Below are 15,843 nucleotides of genomic sequence, written 5' to 3'. Positions count from 1 at the left end.
GGGCAGAGAGGGGATCCCTGGGATGGGGGCAGAGAGGAGATCCCTGGGATGGGAGCAGAGAGGGATCCCTGGGATGGGGCACAGAGGTATCCCTGGGATGGGGGCAATGAGGGATCCCTGGGATGGGGGCAATGAGGGATCCCTGGGATGGGGGCATAGAGGTATCCCTGGGATGGGGGCAATGAGGGATCCCTGGGATGGGCGCAATGAGGGATCCCTGGGATGGGGGCACAGAGGGGTCCCTGGGATGGGGGCAATGAGGGGTCCCTGGGATGGGGGCAATGAGGGATCCCTGGGATGGGGGCAATGAGGGATCCCTGGGATGGGGGCACAGAGGGATCCCTGGGATGGGGGCAATGAGGGATCCTTGGGATGGGGGCACAGAGGGGCCCCTGGGATGGAGACACAGAGGAGCCCTGGGATGGGAGCAGAGAGGGACAGGTGGCAACTCTTTGCTTTGGGGAAGGGGGGGTCAGATTGTTAAATCCCCCATACCACCCACCCCCTACTATACACAGACCTAAGAATGAGCACGGCTCCTGCTGTGTAAGATCTTTCCTCCCGTCTCCTCCTCCTTCTGTCTGTGTACATCGGAACCGAGGAGGAGGATCCTCAGTGAGTCTGTGTGATGTGCTGCAGGCTCAGGTGGGAGAGATGTCGGCTGCCACAGAGGTGAATCACTGCGGGAGAGAGCACGGGCACAGATGATATCCTGACTCCTGAGTGCCCAACACTAGCGAGCCCCTGTCAGCCTAGTTACCAGAGCTCAGTACTGGGACTTGTTCCGGCACTGGGCTCTGGGATAAGCAGAGATTGGAATGGAGGTACTCTCATGGGGCCCCCTGCTGGCCCCGGGCCCTTGGGCAGAGCCCGAGTGCCCTACTGGTCAGTCTGCCCCTGATGATGTGTATGAGTATATGAAAGGTTCAGGGGAAACAGGTGGGTGGGAACCCTGAATGCGAGCCGACGCAGGATCAGACAGAGGAGGAGGGATATATACCCCTCAGACTCCTCCAACAAATACAGGCTAGCCTCCGGCAAGCCTTCTTACTTATAGATGGAGTCTTCACTTGGAAATGCGATATCCTAACTACCAAGGTCTGAGATGTGCCTTGGCCTAGCTGGTCAGTATGCCTGAAAGAGGGCAAAAAGACATGAAAGTAGGTGTGATAAGAAAGCTTGATGAAGGGTAGGTAACAATCTGTCTAGAAGAGTAGGGCACACCTGGATGGCTTCAGTATACGGATCCGGTATGTATCAGCTATAACAAGAGGAAAACCAACATCCCATGAATTGATGATAAGAAGGGACCCCCTGTTTGGAACCTGCAAAACTGAAATAATTGCAGAGAAGATCAAACACTTCAAAACTGACACCAGTTAAGTAGCTCTGTAAAATTCCCACGAACCCCTGGCCTGTCTGTCTATTCTTGGTATGGGGAAGTTTAAGAGGGTGAGCCGCAAAAATGAATGAACTGACAGGTGTTTGCAGGGGTCTGAAGTGCTGGATACCTGATAGATATGTATGCATAGTTAAAAATGGAGAAACCATACCAGACATACAGAAAACTGGTCTCATATGATTTAAATTGGGTTGTGCTTCTGCTTGTAACCTGACAACCATGTTGGAGTCCTGAACAGGGGAAGGAGGGCCAGGCTCCATCCTTACGAATAAGTCACATGGCATGATTTAGCATACCTAAAGTGACTGTACGCCCCCCTTTTGAACAGGCTATCCAATGGAGTGCTTGGCTAAGGTGTCAAAGCAAGGACTGCTTTTGACCCAAGGGTAAGCCCAGTGGTGAAATGACATCTGCGCCATTTATATTGCCCTACCAACAGGCAGGTGTGATGGAAGTAGCTTCAAGCATTGGTGATAACAGCTTGGATAGCCAATACCCCCCCCCCCAACTGTAGGAAGTGCCGAATCGTCAAATCCACGAAGGAGTACTTAGATGGGCAGCCAAAATGTCAAACGATATCGGAAACTTGCCACTGGACACCCCCGTGGGCCGACCCACCACCTTCAGAACGAAGGTGAAGAACCAGACCAAGCACCCCTTCGAAATAACAATCTCAAGTAACTTGATTGGCAATGAAAGCATGATTGTCTGCTGAAGCCAAGATACGACATACAACAAAAATCAGATGAGATAGTGATGAAGCCCATGTGCAGGCCTGAAAATTCTTCCAGCAGGGGCTGTCTGAAGAGGAACATTACTTGTCTCAGACATATTGAAACCAGAAGGCTTGACAAGACCGGTGGACTAAGGGGATGCTGATCTTGCCTTCAGGAATGTGCGCTGACACCCCGCCTCTGACCAAGCGAGCTTCGATCACCTTCATGCTGTCTTGCAACCGTACCAGGCCGTGGAGAGCAAATTTAGCCCACATGAATCTGCTTTAAATAATAATGCCCAGAACATGTTCCATGCTGGTGGATGAGAGTAGCTGGGACGAAATTGGAAACAATCTGAAGCGCACCGCCTTCCCGGCTGTGTCCGGGAAAAGAAAACCCCTGTGACAAAGCTCTGCTGTGTGCTTAAGTATGGACCAACTCCTTAATGACGCAGTGCCACTATGCTCTTAAACTCTACGTAGGGTCGAAGGGATGAACGTGAATTAGTTGCTTCTGAAACATGTGGCATGCCCGAAACCCATGGAAACACAAACTACAGAAAGTGACAACAGACAACCAGACATGGGAACACCACCCCTCTGTGCCTACCTGAGTATAAGGACATAAGAAGTAAAGACAAGACCACAGCGCATGAAATGAACCTGATGATGACCCCCCACCCTAGTGTATGTGGTGTGACCCCGAGTAAACTGCAGCGCAGAGATGGGTAATTAAAACTGAACACTCAGGGCCAGTGTATCCACAGACCATGGTGGGTAGTCGTACAGGTGTAATAAAATTAAACGTGCATCATATGATGTGTGGTATACAGGCAAGAAGATTGTGGTCAACAATCATTTAAAAACGAAACCTCAGCCCGTATGGATCTGTAGACGTGACAGATCCTGAGATGTGAGCACCAGCTAACTAAAACCAGGTATACAAAGTAACCTGTACGCTGAGACATGGAAGCAAACGAAGATGAAACGGCTATTGGTGTATACCGTGACTGCATAGCACCAACATGCTACGACATGCTACGACAGAACATGCTACGACATAACAGCTATGACAGAAACACCCTATGACAGAAAAAACACTGTGACAGAACACGCTATGACAGAACCACACTATGACAGAAACCGCTGTGACAGAAACTGCTGTGACAGAACATGCTGTGACAGAACACGCCATGACAGAACATGCCCTGACAGAAAATGCCCTGACAGAAACGCCCCGACTGAACACGCTCTGACCGAAAATGCCCTGACCGAACACGCCCTGACCAAACACGCCCTGACCAAACACGCCATGACAGAACACGCTATGACAGACCACGCTATAACAGCACCCGCTATGACTGAACATGGTATGACTAGAACATGCTATGACCGAACACGATAACTGAGCATGCTATGTCAGAACATGCTATGACAGACCATGCTATGACAGCACCCGCTATGACTGAACGCACTATGACTGGAGCACGCTATGACTAGAACACGCTGTGACTGAACACGCTGTGACTGGAACATGCTGTTACTGGAACACGCTATGACTGAACAGGATAACTGAGCATGCTATGGCTGAACACGCTATGACAGCCCTGCTAAGACTGAACGCGCTATGTCAGAACACGCTATGACAGACCATGCTATGACAGCACCCGCTATGACTGAACGCACTATGACTGGAGCACGCTATGACTAGAACACGCTGTGACTGAACACGCTGTGACTGGAACATGCTGTTACTGGAACACGCTATGACTGAACATGCTATGACTGAACACGCTATGACTGAGCATGCTATGACTGAACACGCTATGACAGCCCCGAACATGTTATGACAGCCCCGCTATGACTGAACATGCTATGTCAGAACACGCTGTGACAGACCACGCTCTGACAGACTACACTCTGACAGAACACGCTATGACAGAACACGCTATGACAGAAGCACACTTGATAAGTGCCTTATTCTTTACCATGTTAATGCATGCGTAAATTAATTTACCAATTTTCATTTTTTTTTAAGACGAGCTGGGACACACAGATATTACATACATCTGACTGGTTCTTTAAAGTTAGGAATCCATGAAAGGCACCCCTCCCTTCCTAGAAGGTTTTAGCATCTGCTAACAATTATTGTTCTCTGATGTCTTCTGTGTGTCAGTGTGAGAAGTTACTGGTGTTCAGGAAATGCCATGAAACACACAGCCAAACAGCAAAACCCGGTGTCTTGTACATAGGCTCTTACCAATCCTGTACTTTCCTACCCTTCAGTATACGATTGAGGCCGGGTTCACACTGGTACGACAAATGCTCAGACATTATGAAAATCAATGTTTCCCTATGGGAGCTGTCTTAACTGGTCCGACACAAGTCGTTCCGATTTTGATAATGCTCCCTGTACTTCTTTGGTCTGACTTTGATCCTACTTCAGCCCATTGACTATTATTGAAGTCGGATCAAAGTCGGATCGCCGTCTTGCATATCCAACTTTGGCATGCGACTTGTGCTCTGAGGATCTTGAGGGGGAACTCCAGGCCAAATTTTAAATAAAAACTGGCATGGGTTCCCCCTCCAAAAGCATACTAGGTCCTTGAGTCCGTAATGGATTTTAAGAGGAACCCCCTACATCGAAAAAACGGCATGGGGGTCCCCCCAAAATCCATACCAGACCCTTATCCACCCCTTATGATGTCACCGCCCCATCATGCCCCGGGCGGTGATGTCATAAGGGGCGGGGTCACCAGGTGACATCACCCGGTGACCACGCGCCATGCCTATATAAGTCGATAAGTCGTTGCACACCGCACACGCGCCATTACAGCGGGAGACAGCGTTGTGTCAACATCGGAAGAAGAGAAGAGGGAAGAAGACGACGGAGAAGACAGGGCCATTGCTAGCAAAAGAGCGGGCAAGAGAGCAGAAGATAGCGGAGAAGCCTGGCAGAAGATACCGGAGAGCGGGAGAAGTGGCCGGAGAGAGCGGAGAAGTCAGAAGAGACCCCCAAAGTTGGAAGAGACCCCCGGAGCTGCCTAATAAATTACTTTAAAAACCTGTCTAGTGTGTTTTTTTTTATTGACACTTTTTCAGTGGTTCAGTTCACAGGGTGCCCCCCTGCCCCAAAGCACCCACCCCCCATGTTGAGGGCATGCGGCCTGGTATGGTTCAGGAGGGATGGCGCTCGCTCGTCCCCACCCCTTTTCCTGACCGGCCGGGCTGCGTGTTCGGATAAGGGCCTGGTATGGATTTTGGGGGGACCCCCACGCCGTTTTTTGGTGTAGGGGGTTCCCCTTAAAATACATACCAGACCCAAGGGCCTAGTATGCTCTTGGAGGGGGAACCCATGCCGTTTCTTCATTTAAAATTTGGCGTGGAGTTCCCCCTCAAGATTCATACCAAATACAGTGCCTGGTATTGGCGGGGATCCAAATCAGATCCCTGTTCATTGAAAGTCAGATATATGTCGGCTTCAAGTCTCAGGGCAAAGTCGGATCCAAAGTAGGACAAGTGTCGCGTCGCACCAGTGTGAACCTGGCCTTAGACTGAAAACCGGCCTCCAGATGAAATGAGAACAGCTGTTGAGATCTGAAAAAACAGAAAAAAGTCAGTGACTCAACAGAAAATTATGTAGCACATAATAACTGATAATACCGCCTGAGATATCTTCATGGGTCATACTGAACCACAGAGGGTTAATCACCAGAAGAATCTGCTTATATCACACTAGGCCTCATCCTGAGAAGTGTCAGAAAGGGACTCAGTCATGAAACAAATCACCTGTGTGAGAAGTAGGGGTGGGCTCTATGTTCGGGTCAAACATGAGTTCGACTCGAACATTGGCTGTTCGCCAGTTCGCCGAACAGTGAACAATTTGGGGTGTTCGTGGCAAATTCGAAAGCCGCGGAATACCCTTCAAAAGTCTATGGGAGAAATCAAAAGTGCTAATTTTAAAGGCTTATATGCATGGTATTAAAAGGGGAATGATTAATGTGCTACCCTAAAGAACATATATATGAAAGCTGCTACAAACCATGTGACAAAAATGTAAAGCTAGAATCGAGATCAATTGTAGCGCTAGAAAACACATATGTAAATTAATACTGTGCACATAAAAGAAATGTCCCAATAGTGACGTGTTGTTGTGAAAAAAGGAAACAGTCCACAGTGGGTATATGTGATCCGTATGGCAGTTGGTTCAACTTTTCAACGGTCAGTACAGATGTCATCAAGATAAACGGAAAGATGGAATATGCTTACCGGACAAGTTGGATTCTACTGCCAGGAGCATAGAATCAGTAGGGCTTTATGCCACCAAGGGCAAAGGTGTGGAGTGGTGGAGGCAAAGGTAGAGCCTCTGCTGGGCCTGGGTATCCCTCTTGGTCCGCTGGAACAGGATCCGGATGGTTCCCAAACAAACGAGTGATGGCTCAATTCATCAGAACATGTGAAGAAAAGAGGGATGCTTCCACATGGTGTAATTCAGGGGGTTTTTATTAAAAAAACCACAATAAATAGAACATAAAACGTGATCACGGGTACAAAGCAGTGTACAGGGTAATAAAAACGCCCTACGCGTTTCGATCCAAAAGATCTTCAACAGGGGCATATGGGACCCTCATAACACTGCCTATATTTATAAAATAGTATATGCAATCAAATACAATACAAGACCAATGGGCTATCAACAATTAAACAAAAATGAAACCTATTGGACTAGGGAGAGGGTCATCTGATGGGGTGTGACCCACCTTCACCTGGCAACCAATCCAACTATCTGTGGCAAACTATATGTATAACACTCTGCCCCTTGAAACAGGCATTCCCACCTAAATCCATTGTGATTGGTCGGGGTCTCCATAGGAGTCAACATGCTGGGAGCCTGGAAATGGAACGGGACTCCCGCATGTGACGCCGAAACCCGGAAGTGTGCGGAGCGCACGTGGAGGTTGCTAAGCAACCATGCGCACTGCATCCGGAAAGCCTGCGAACACAACCCACGTGTTCACGCGGCCGTCACATGATGCCCAATTACCTTCCCATGTGACGCACAACGTCGTTCACATGTGGGCGGTATGTATGGGTCGCCAAGCAACCCTAACGCAGTGACGGAGAGGACCATAACAAAGTGGGCGTGTCCGCACTGCGATCACCTGACTCTCTATGAGTATCTCACATGACCGTGGACACAAATGGAGCACGTCCACGTAGTGAGAGGGATAATTGACATTCGGGAAACAAACTTAAAGACAAAAATACAATCCGGTTTATAAATAAGAGAAACAAAAGGCTCATAATAATAGCGGCCAATTCTATATATCGATATATCTAAAAAATATATAAAATGTGTAATGAAATGGGAGGGGTTACAGCCTGATGTGGAATAGTCAATCCTGGCTGGAATAATAAATAAAGGTGAATGGATGAAAAATCCGATAATGTGCCTAAAAAATGAATAATAGTGAAAAACAGAAATGTGTCTCACATAATTAAGAAATATTAATGGGGTCAAAACCTAATAGTAATGGTGCAAACAAGGGTAAAGATGGAATAAAATGTATCAAAATATTAGGAACGGTTAATGAATGAGTTCAAATCCCACTCTAAGTTGAGGCCGAACGGGAAATATGATCTGAGCTCATGTATCCAGTAAGTTTCTAGCCTGGATACCAAACGTAGGCGAGACTCCCCCCGCCAATGAGGGACAAACTTGTCAATCACTTGAAATATACTTCCCGTGGGGTCCCTATTGTGATGAAATAAGTAGTGTCGGGGTACTGTATGCTTGTCTTTGCCACCTTTGATACCTGCAATATGTTCACTGACATGTGTGGTGAATGTTCAGATGGTCCTACCCACATATTGTTTCTTGCAGGGGCAAGTAATCAAATATATCACATATTGGGTGGCACAGGTGGCAAATTCTTTCATGTGGTAGATGCGCGAGGTAATGGTAGAACTAAAGTTGTCAATTTTACGTCCTGTTAGGGTGTTATGTGCGCATACGTTACATCTGCGACATTGATAAAAACCTTGGCATTGTTGAAAAAAAGAAAGAAACTTTCTTTGGAGGGTCTATAATGTTGGGGGCAATTTGTCCTTGTATGGAGCGAGCACCTCTGAAAATAACTCCCGCATTCTCAGGTAGCTCAGGGCCCAAAAGTCGGTCGCTCTTAAGAACTTTCCAGTGTTTTCTAAAGATGGCTTTTATTTCCTTAAACTGAGTAGAGTATGTGGTGAAAAAGGACCAATTGGCTCTGGAATCAGAAGTATTGGTGGGGCGTTCTACCAAAGTGGAGTTCCTGTCTATCTGTGAAACTCTATTAATCTCTATGTCTAGATCTTCTGCCTTATAACCTTTAGCCACAAATCTCTCTTTTAATATATGGGATTGAGCGTAATAGTCAGATATTTTTGATCAATTACGACGCAGTCGCAAAAATTGACTGCGCGGAACCGATCGTAGCCACTGAGCATGGTGACATCTGTCAGACGGGATGTAACCGTTTCAATCTGTGGGTTTGAAGTAGGTCTTAAACTCCAGATGTTGATCCACCACCATGATTTCTAAATTCAAAAAATGGATAGAGCTCAAACTAGCTTCATAGCTAAGGGAAATCCTCCGATCATTAGCATTCAAAGTTCCAATAAATTCATCCAAAGTCTCACGGTTTCCTTGCCATAGGAGGAGGATGTCGTCAATATACCTGACCCAAAGAACTAGTTCTGGTCTCTGGTGGGCATAGACAACATCCTCCTCCCATTGGGCCATGAAAAGGTTGGCCAGACTGGGGGCAAATTTAGCCCCCATGGCCACACCCTTTTGTTGTACATAGAACTGGTTCTGAAACCAGAAATAGTTGTGGGCCATGGCAAAACGCAGAAGCTGCATGATGAAATTGCGCTGCAATACTGGCAGAGTGTTGTTCACTGACAAATATTTTTTGACTGCATTAAACCCTAGATGGTGTGGTATGCATGTATATAAGGCAGCTACATCTGCTGTAACCAAAAAAGTGCCTTCTTCAAGCCTTACTTGTTCTAACCGTTGAATAACATCCCTAGTATCTTTGAGGTGAGAAGTAGTCATTCGAACCAATGGTTGGAGAAAAAAATCGACATATCTCCCTATCCTAGAGGTGACCGAGTCGATCCCACTGACAATAGGTCTGCCAGGGGGATTGACTGGGTCCTTGTGGACTTTAGGGAGATAATAAATCGCGGGAATCCGCAGAACAAGAGGCACTAAGTAGTTTTTCTCTTTTTTATTGAGAATCCCCAGAGAGTACCCCTCATTAACTAATTCGACCAATTGGCGTTTAAATTTGTGGGTGGGGTTAAAATTTATGGGGGTATAGGTATCTCGATCTTGGAGAATCCTAAGCATTTCAATGATGTAGTCCTCCTTGTTGAGGACTACAATACCCCCACCCTTATCAGAGGGTCTTATGACAAGATCCTTCCTGTCACAGAGCTCTTGAAGTCCTGCTTTAATTAAGGGGTCCATATGGGTCTTCCTTTTATGTTTGGGAAGTTCGTCTAAATCTTGTAGGACTAGACTCTTGAACACTTGAAGATCCGGGGCCAAATTCTCCGGGGGATTGAATAGGGAGGGATTGGTTAAACCGGAATGTATATAATCATTATTAGTGAAGCTATGATGGGTGGTGGAAGGAATAGAGGGTTGATTTAAAAAATGTCTGTGTATATTTAATTTCCTGGTAAATTTTAGTACATCTATGAATGTACCAAATTTATTTAAGGGTCTTGGGGGGACAAACTTAAGTCCCTTGTCAAGAACCGATTTCTCGGCTTCTGTCAAGTGGACAGTGCTGAGATTAAAAATCCCCACCCCTCTCAGACTCTTTTCCTTTTTGCTTCTAGCCTTCCACCCCCCTCTGGTCCCTCGTTTCCTTCTTGGTACCCAGAGTGGTTTTTTATGGGCCTCTGAAAACCCGATGCTTGTTCGAAATTTAAGCCTCTTTGGTTGTAATTGTATGGAGACCTATTGTATACATCTACTTCCCTGTCATATTGAGGGTAAGCCTCATGGTGCTCCTGTAAGGGAAAATAGCAATTTTGGGTGGGTATCTGGGCCTCATAGGAATAATCACGACTTTGTGATCTGGATCATTGGTTATCCTCCCAGTTACGCCAATTATATGGTGAGGACCACGATAAGGTGGATCACCGGGGTATCCCCGTGAGTGGCCTCTACCTCGATTCCTTGATCCTCCGCCTCTATGATTGGAAGGCGGGTGGAAGGGGGGCTTACCCTCAATATGACAGGGAAGTAGATGTATACAATAGGTCTCCATACAATTACAACCAAAGAGGCTTAAATTTCGAACAAGCATCGGGTTTTCAGAGGCCCATAGAAAACCACTCTGGGTACCAAGAAGGAAACGAGGGATCAGAGGGGGGTGGAAGGCTAGAAGCAAAAAGGAAAAGAGTCTGAGGGGGGTGGGGATTTTTAATCTCAGCACTGTCCACTTGACAGAAGCCGAGAAATCGGTTCTTGACAAGGGACTTAAGTTTGTCCCCCCAAGACCCTTAAATAAATTTGGTACATTCATAGATGTACTAAAATTTACCAGGAAATTAAATATACACAGACATTTTTTACATCAACCATCTATTCTTTCCACCACCCATCATAGCTTCACTAATAATGATTATATACATTCCGGTTTAACCAATCCCTCCCTATTCAATCCCCCGGGGAATTTGGCCCCGGCTCTTCAAGTGTTCAAGAGCCTAGTCCTACAAGATTTAGACAAACTTCCCAAACATAAAAGGAAGACCCATATGGACCCCTTAATTAAAGCAGGACTTCAAGAGCTCTGTGACAGGAAGGATCTTGTCATAAGACCCTCTGATAAGGGTGGGGGTATTGTAGTCCTCAACAAGGAGGACTACATCATTGAAATGCTTAGGATTCTCCAAGATCGAGATATCTATACCCCCATAAATTTTAACCCCACCCACAAATTAAAAAACGCCAATTGGTCGAATTAGTTAATGAGGGGTACTCTCTGGGGATTCTCAATAAAAAAGAGAAAAACTAATTAGTGCCTCTTGTTCCGTGGATTCCCGCGATTTATTATCTCCCTAAAGTCCACAATGACCCAGTCAATCCCCCTGGCAGACCTATTGTCAGCGGAATCGACTCGGTCACCTCTAGGATAGGGAGATATGTCGATTTTTTTCTCCAACCATTGGTTCGAATGACTCCATCTCACCTCAAAGATACCAGGGATGTTATTCAACGGTTAGAACAAGTAAGGCTTGAAGAAGGCCCAAAAAAGTGCATTACAGCACTTTATTACAGCAGATTTATTACAGCAGATGTAGCTGCCTTATATACATGCATACCACACCATCTAGGGTTTAATGCAGTCGAAAAATATTTGTCAGTGAACAACACTCTGCCAGTATTGCAGCGCAATTTCATCATGCAGCTTCTGCGTTTTGCCATGGCCCACAACTATTTCTGGTTTCAGAACCAGTTCTATGTACAACAAAAGGGTGTGGCCATGGGGGCTAAATTCGCCCCCAGTCTGGCCAACCTTTTCATGGCCCAATGGGAGGAGGATGTCATCTATGCCCACCAGAGACCAGAACTAGTTCTTTGGGTCAGGTATATTGACGACATCCTCCTCCTATGGCAAGGAAACCATGAGACTTTGGATGAATTTATTGGAACTTTGAATGCTAATGATCGGGGGATTTCCCTTAGCTATGAAGCTAGTTTGAGCTCTATCCATTTTTTGGATTTAGAAATCATGGTGGTGGATCAACATCTGGAGTTTAAGGCCTACTTCAAACCCACAGATCGAAACGGTTACATCCCGTCTGACAGTTGCCACCATGCTCAGTGGCTACGATCGGTTCCGTGCAGTCAATTTTTGCGACTGCGTCGTAATTGCTCAAAAATATCTGACTATTACGCTCAATCCCATGTATTAAAAGAGAGATTTGTGGCTAAAGGTTATAAGGTAGAAGATCTAGACATAGAGATTAATAGAGTTTCACAGATAGACAGGAACTCCACTTTGGTAGAACGCCCCACCAATACTTCTGATTCCAGAGCCAAATGGTCCTTTTTCACCACATACTCTACTCAGTTTAAGGAAATAAAAGCCATCTTTAGAAAACATTGGAAAGTTCTTAAGAGCGACCAACTTTTGGGCCCTGAGCTACCTGAGAATGCGGGAGTTATTTTCAGAGGTGCTCGCTCCATACAAGGACAAATTGCCCCCAACATTATAGACCCTCCAAAGAAAGTTTCTTTCTTTTTTTCAACAATGCCAAGGTTTTTATCAATGTCGCAGATGTAATGTATGCGCACATAACACCCTAACAGGACGTAAAATTGACACCTTTAGTTCTACCATTACCTCGCGCATCTACCACATGAAAGAATTTGCCACCTGTGCCACCCAATATGTGGTATATTTGATTACTTGCCCCTGCAAGAAACAATATGTGGGTAGGACCATCAGAACATTCACCACATGTGTCAATGAACATATTGCAGGTATCAAAGGTGGCAAAGACAAGCATACAGTACCCCGACACTACTTATTCCATCACAATAGGGACCCCACGGGAAGTATATTTCAAGTGATTGACAAGTTTGTCCCTCATTGGCGGGGGGAGTCTCGCCTACGTGGGGTATCCAGGCTAGAAACTTACTGGATACATGAGCTCAGATCATATTTCCCGTTTGGCATCAACGTAGAGTGGGATCTGAACTCATTCATTAACCGTTCCTAATATTTTGGTACATTTTATTCCATCTTTATCCATGTTTGCACCATTGCTATTAGGTTTTGACCCCATTAATATTTCTTAATTATGTGAGACACATTTCTGTTTTTCACTATTATTCATTTTTTAGGCACATTATCAGATTTTTCATCCATTCACCTTTATTTATTATTCCAGCCAGGATTGACTATTCCACATCAGGCTGTAACCCCTCCCATTTCATTACACATTTTATATATTTTTTAGATATATCGATATATAGAATTGGCCGCTATTATTATGAGCCTTTTGTTTCTCTTATTTATAAACCGGATTGTATTTTTGTCTTTAAGTTTATTTTTGTCTTTAAGTTTGTTTCCCGAATGTCAATTATCCCTCTCACTACGTGGACGTGCTCCATTTGTGTCCACGGTCATGTGAGATACTCGTAGAGAGTCAGGTGATCGCAGTGCGGACACGCCCACTTTGTTATGGTCCTCTCTGTCACTGCGTTAGGGTTGCTTGGCGACCCATACATACCGCCCACATGTGAACGGCGTTGTGCGTCACATGGGAAAGTAATTGGGCGTCACGTGACGGCCGCGCGAACACGTGGGTTGTGTTCGCGGGCTTTCCTGATGCAGCGCGCATGGTCGCTTGGCAACCTCCACGTGCGCTCCGTACACTTCCGGGTTTCGGCGTCACATGCGGGAGTCCCGTTCCATTTCCGGGCTCTCAGCATGTTGACTCCTATGGAGACCCCGACCAATCACAATGGATTTAGGTGGGAATGCCTGTTTCAAGGGGCAGAGTGTTATACATATAGTTTGCCACAGATAGTTAGATTGGTTGCCAGGTGAAGGTGGGTCACACCCCATCAGATGACCTTCTCCCTAGTCCAATAGGATTAATTTTTGTTTAATTGTTGATAGCCCATTGGTCTTGTATTGTATTTGATTGCATATACTATTTTATAAATATAGGCAGTGTTATGAGGGTCCCATATGCCCCTGTTGAAGATCTTTTGGATCGAAACGCGTAGGGAGTTTTTTTTTACCCCATACACTGCTTTCTACCCGTGATCTCGTTTTATGTTCTATTTATTGTGGTTTTTTTAATAAAAACCCCCTGAATTACACCATGTGGAAGCATCCCTCTTTTCTTCACATGTTCTGATGAATTGAGCCATCACTCGTTTGTTTGGGAACCATCCGGATCCTGTTCCAGCGGAGCAAGAGGGATACCCAGGCCCAGCAGAGACTCTACCTTTGCCTCCACCACTCCACACCTTTGCCCTTGGTGGCATAAAGCCCTACTGATTCTATGCTCCTGGCAGTAGAATCCAACTTGTCCGGTAAGCGTATTCCATCTTTCCGTTTATATTGATGACATGTGTACTGACCGCTGAAAAGTTGAACCAACTGCCATACGGATCACATATACCCACTGTGGACTGTTTCCTTTTTTCACAACAACATGTCACTATTGGGACATTTCTTTTATGTGCACAGTATTCATTTACATATGTGTTTTCTAGCGCTACAATTGATCTCGATTATATGCATGGTATTGTCATAAAAAGTATTTGGGGACAATGAACATGAATAATCAAAAGTGCTCATTTTAAAGGCTTATATGCAAGTTATTGTCATAAAAATTGTTTAGGGACCTGGGTCTTGCCCCAGGGGACATGTATCAATGCAAAAACAAGTTTTAAAAATGGACGTTTTTTTGGGAGCAGTGATTTTAATAATGCTTAAAGTGAAACAATAAAAGTGTAATATTCCTTTAAATTTCATACCTGGGGGGTGTCTATAGTATGCCTGTAAAGGGGCGCATGTTTCCCATGTTTAGAACAGTCTGACAGCAAAATGACATTTCAAAGGAAAAAGTCATTTAAAACTACATACGGCTGGGGGTCCCCCTAAATTCCATACCAGGCCCTTCAGGTCTGGTATAGATATTAAGGGGAACCCCGCGCCAAAATAAAAAAAAATGGCGTGGGGGTCCCCCTAAATTCCATACCAGGCCCTTCAGGTCTGGTATAGATATTAAGGGGAACCCTGCGCCAAAATAAAAAAAAAATGGCATGGGGGTCCCCCTCAAAATCCATATCAGACCCTGCAGGTCTGGTATGGGTTTTAAGGGGAACCCCACACCAAAATTTAAAAAAAAAATGTCGTGGGGGTCCCCCCAAAAATCCATACCAGACTCTTATCCGAGCACGCAACCTGGCAGGCCGCAGAAAAAGAGGGGGGACGAGAGAGCGCCCCCCTCCTGAACCATACCAGGCCACATGCCCTCAACATTGGGACGGTGCTTTGAGGTAGCCCCCCAAAGCACCTTGTCCCCATGTTGATGGGGAGAAGGGCCTCATCCAAACAACCCTTGTCCGGTGGTTGTGGGTGTCTGCGGGCGGGGGGCTTTAACAAGGGGACCCCCAGATCCCGCCCCCCCGTGTGAATTGGTAATGGGGTAAAAATGTACCCTACCATTTCACAAAAAAAGTGTCAAAAATGTTAAAAAACACAAGAGATGGTTTTTGACAAGTCCTTTATTAATTTCTTCTTCTATCATCTTCTTTCTTCTGGTCTTCCATCGGTGTTCTTCTTCCTCCATCTTCTTCTTCATCTTCTTCTTCTCCATCTTCTTCTTCCTCCACTCTTCTCGTCCCACATCTTCCTCCAGGCTTCTTCTCTGCTCCATCCGCACAATCCGCCTCAGTGGGAGTCTTCCACCATGTGATGCTTCGGTTCTCCTGACATTTCTTATATAACGGAGGGTGGGGCCACCCGGTGACCCCGCCCTCCTCTGACGCACAGGGACTTCCCTGTTGTACCCACCCGGTACGTTTACCGAAATAAGAAATGTCAGAAGAACTGAAGTGTCACACGGCGGAAGACTCCCACTGAGGCGGATCGTGCGAACGGAGCAGAGCAGAAGTCTGCAGGAAGATGTGGGACGA

The 15,843-nt window shown here is 45.9% G+C and overlaps 1 protein-coding gene across 2 annotated transcripts in view; it reads left to right on the top strand.

Moving 5' to 3' along the window:
• Window positions 1–15,843, top strand: part of CACNA1I (calcium voltage-gated channel subunit alpha1 I) — a 3,871,666-nt gene that overhangs the window by 3,006,990 nt on the left and 848,833 nt on the right. The window lies entirely within an intron of this gene.

The sequence above is a fragment of the Aquarana catesbeiana genome, linkage group LG07, assembly GCF_042186555.1.
Source record: "Aquarana catesbeiana isolate 2022-GZ linkage group LG07, ASM4218655v1, whole genome shotgun sequence".
NCBI lineage: Eukaryota > Metazoa > Chordata > Amphibia > Anura > Ranidae > Aquarana > Aquarana catesbeiana.
This window is presented reverse-complemented; position numbering and strand designations above follow the sequence as displayed.